Source organism: Palaemon carinicauda, chromosome 42 (assembly GCF_036898095.1).
Source record: "Palaemon carinicauda isolate YSFRI2023 chromosome 42, ASM3689809v2, whole genome shotgun sequence".
Lineage (NCBI taxonomy): Eukaryota > Metazoa > Arthropoda > Malacostraca > Decapoda > Palaemonidae > Palaemon > Palaemon carinicauda.
The window spans coordinates 37,167,777-37,172,253 of record NC_090766.1 but is presented as its reverse complement, the minus strand read 5'-3'; the positions used below and the strand labels follow the sequence as shown (position 1 = coordinate 37,172,253).

The 4,477-nt window shown below is 35.8% G+C and overlaps 1 protein-coding gene across 1 annotated transcript in view; it reads right to left on the bottom strand.

The window, feature by feature from the left end:
• Dic1 (Dicarboxylate carrier 1) overlaps positions 1-4,477 on the bottom strand; it is a 60,368-nt gene that overhangs the window by 39,264 nt on the left and 16,627 nt on the right. The gene's annotated exons all lie outside the window — the stretch shown is intronic.

The window sequence follows — 4,477 nt, the reverse complement described above, 5'->3', positions numbered from 1 at the left end:
ATTATAAAATTTTGTAAAAATAAAAAATCACAAGGCCAGTTGACTAAAAAATCTCGTTAAACATTATAAAATTTTGCAAAACAAAAAATCACAAGGCCAGTTGATTAAAATAAATCCCCTTAAATATTAACATTATAAAATTTTGTGAAAAAAAAAATAAAAAAATGTATAAACATCACAGTCAGCACTTGTCAATGAAAAGATGAGCAATGAACATCTAATCTCTTAAGGTCAATGTGAATGAGAGCTATTGCTGAAAAGAGCATATCTTCCCCATTATCAAATTCGTCTGACACTCGATGATACATGACAAGTGATGCATTGATAAATGTTGTCTTATTTTCCATTATCCTTGTGTAAATGTTGTCTTATTTTCCATTATCCTTGTGTAAATGTTGTCTTATTTTCCATTATCCTTGTGTAAATGTTGTCTTATTTTCCATTATCCTTGTGTAAGTGTTGTCTTATTTTCCATTATCCTTGTGTAAATGTTGTCTTATTTTCCATTATCCTTGTGTAAGTGTTGTCTTATTTTCCATTATCCTTGCGTAAGTGTTGTCTTATTTTCCATTATCCTTGTGTAAGTGTTGTCTTATTTTCCATTATCCTTGTGTAAATGTTGTCTTATTTTCCATTATCCTTGTGTAAATGTTGTCTTATTTTCCATTATCCTTGTGTAAGTGTTGTCTTATTTTCCATTATCCTTGTGTAAATGTTGTCTTATTTTCCATTATCCTTGTGTAAATGTTGTCTTATTTTCCATTATCCTTGTGTAAGTGTTGTCTTATTTTCCATTATCCTTGCGTAAGTGTTGTCTTATTTTCCATTATCCTTGTGTAAGTGTTGTCTTATTTTCCATTATCCTTGCGTAAATGTTGTCTTATTTTCCATTATCCTTGTGTAAGTGTTGTCTTATTTTCCATTATCCTTGTGTAAGTGTTGTCTTATTTTCCATTATCCTTGTGTAAATGTTGTCTTATTTTCCATTTTCGTAGTGTAAATGTTCTTATTTTCCATTATCGTTGTACAAAGAATTAGATAAAATATATAAAATACATTACAATAATTCAGCAATGAGATCATGGTGAGGGGCAGATGGAGATGGTTTGGGCATGCTCTTCGCACTCCCCAAGAGAGATTAGTTAACCAAACTTCCAACTGGGCCCTACAAGGAACTAGAAGAGTTGGAAGACCCAGTTCTACATGGCTGAGGACTATGAAGCGTGAAGTTGGAGATGATGAGTGAAGTTTTGATTTAAAATCTCTAGACGACTGGCGAAATCTAACCGAGGCCCTTTGCATCAATAAGCATAAGAGGAGATGATGATGATGATGATGAATTATTATTACAATTAATTGCTAAGCTACCACCCTAGTTGGAAAAGCAGAATGCTACAAACCCAGGGGCTCTAACAGGGAAAATAGCCCAGTGAGGAAAGGAAACAAGGAAAAATAAAATATTTCAAGAACGGTAACAACATTAAAATAAATATCTCCTATTTAAACTATGAAAACTTTAACAAAACAAGAGGAAGAGAAATGAGATAGAATAATGTGCCCAGTTGTACCCTCAAGCAAGAGAACTCTAACCAAGCTAGAGTCCCTTCTACCCTTACCAAGAGGAAAGTGGCCACTGAATAATTACAGTGCTGTAGTTAACCCCTTGGGTGAAGAAGAATTGTTTGGTAGTCTCAGTGTTGTCAGGTGTGTGTGTGAGGACAGAGGAGAATATGTAAGAATATGCCAGACTATTCAGTGTGTGTGTGTAGGCGAAGGGAAAATGAACAGTAACCAGAGAGAAGGATCCAATGTAGTACTGTGTGGCCAGTCAAAGGACCCCATAACTCTCTAGTGGTAGTATCTCAAGGGGTGGCTGGCGCCACGAACAACGTACTACCTTACAGCAACTCAGTATGGAAATACAGCGAGTAAAATAATGTGATTAATATTTTGATTGTCATTTTCTAACAAATTTATGAAGATAAATATTACTAGAACAATCAGTAGTATTTCTGAGGGGATAAAGTAAACATTTTGGAAAACACAAGTTTGAATAGGTTAATATATATGGCTATTACCAATCTTTGTAAATGCCAAGATCCATGCAAGAAACATTTATTCTTGGTACAAGACTCTTTTATCAAATAAAACGTAATTGAGATGAATACATCCATTTTAAAACCCAATAATGGAAGGATTTACCTCTGGGCACTTCCTAAACACTTAAAAATTACAGAGACCCATCATTTAGAAAAAAAAAATCAATGTATCACATAGCACGTGTCTTTTATAATAAGATGTTTCGAAATGAATGGATAAATCATTAATTTTCCTTGACGTCAGAAGAGAGAAAACCACAGGCAGGGATAAAAAAAAAAAAAAAAAAAAAAAACCAGATGGAGTGTGCAATGTCAGCTCTATAGCCCATAATCTTAACTCGTTCACCTGGCAAAGACTAGTCATTAAAGTTGTAAACTAAAATTTATCTAGTAACAGCTATTCTAAAGCAATAACTTAACTCCTCTAATTGTTCTTTAGTCTTGGGTAGTACCATACCCTCTGTACCACGGCCTTCCAATGTCTTGAGGTAGATTTCTTTTGTTTGAGGGTACACTCGGGCACACTATTCTATATCATTTCTCTTCCTCTTGTTTTGTTAAAGTTTTTATAGTTTATATATGAAAGATCTAATTTACTGTTGTTACTGTTCTTAAGACATTTTATTCGATTGTTTATTAATTCTCTTGTAGTTTGTTTATATCCTTGTCTCCTTTCCTCACTGGGCTATTTTTCCTTGTTGGAGCCCTTGGGCTTATAGCATCTTGCTTTTCCAACTAGGGTTAATAATAATAATAATAATCAGAGTTCTCTTGCTTGAGGGTACACTCGGGCACACAATTCCACATGTTTCCTTATTTCCTATCCTCATTGGGCTACTTTCCCTGATGGAGCCCTTAGGCTTATAGCATCCTGCCTTTCCAACTAGAGTTGTAGCTCAGCTAGTAGTAATAATAAAGACGTTCAACAGGAAATGACTACAAGGCAAGCAAACGAACACATCAAACTTCCAACGTTTTTGACCCGAGCACAGTACAGAAACCTACATTCACTCTGAAGCGATGCCAAGGAATTTGTTACTACAATTTCGTCTACTAAACAACTATTGAAGCTATTTCTACAGCATACTTTGGGATTAACCTGATCCATTCGGAAGACTGGTTTCAAAGAGGAAGTCTAGACACGGGACAGACGAAGACTATAAAGTAGGTCAAGCTTTACTTGATTTGTATCTCTAAGTTCTAGATTTGACTGGTTTTCCGAAACTGGGCTATTTAACCCAGCGCTAGTGCGTGTGGAGCCACTCGGAGACTAAGTGTACCTGGGGGAGGGGCCTACAATTATATTAATAAGTAAATGTATCGGTTTATTACCCCCGCCAATGAGGTTATAAAATGACCTGATTTTATGTCTGTTTGTTTGTCTGTCAGCATGATTACTCCAAAACTTCTTGTGTCCGATTTTCGCCAAATTTTAACAACGGATAGGTATTATGCTCCTGAAGAACCCATTAACTTTTGGATATGATCCGGATCAAGATCGTGATTCGGGTTATTATTGTTATTATTATACAGTATATTCATTCACGGCCAACACATGAAAGAGGAAAAGGTTGGTCCGTAGACTTGAGTCAAATTTTGAAAATCTGCATTGGCGGAGGTCTGAAATCTCTAATTGATCTTTCTGCCTGTTTATTTATGGAATTTGGCCTGGCAGGCCATCAGACGCTTAAGTATACATATGGAAAAACCTTGCAGGTCTAAGATGAAGTAAAACTCGAGAGAGGGTGGGTAGCAAGATGGAAGAAAAGAAAGTTAATAGTGGTTAAGCAAAAAGATAAAAATGGGTGCAGAGGAGAGATCTTTCAATAATGCCTCAAACACAGCGTATCAACTGCACTCACTGCTCTTCCCATGGATTTGATCTTATTAGATTTGAGATTTTGGGCTATACTGCCCGGCGCTGAGTCAAGCCACAACGTTGAACTTCAGTTGGAAACCTCACAATTATTATTATTATTATTATTACTTGCTAAGCTACAACCCTAGTTGGAATAGAAGGATGCTATAAGCCCAGGGGCTCCAACAAGGAAAATAGCCCAGTGAGGAAAGGAAAAAGTGAAAAATAAAATATTTTAAGAAAAGTAACATCATTAAAATAAATCTCCTATATAAACTATATAAACTTTAACAAAACAAGATGAATAGAAATTAGATAGAACAGTACGCCCAAGTGTACCCTCAAGCAAGAGAACTCTAACCCAAGACAGTGGAAGACCATGGTACAGAGGCTATGGCACTGCCCAAGACTAGAGAGCAATGGTTTGATTTTTGAGTGTCCTTCTCCTAGAAGAGCTGCTTACCATAGCCAAAGAGTCTCTTCTACCCTTACCAAGAGGAAATTGGTCACTAAGCAATTA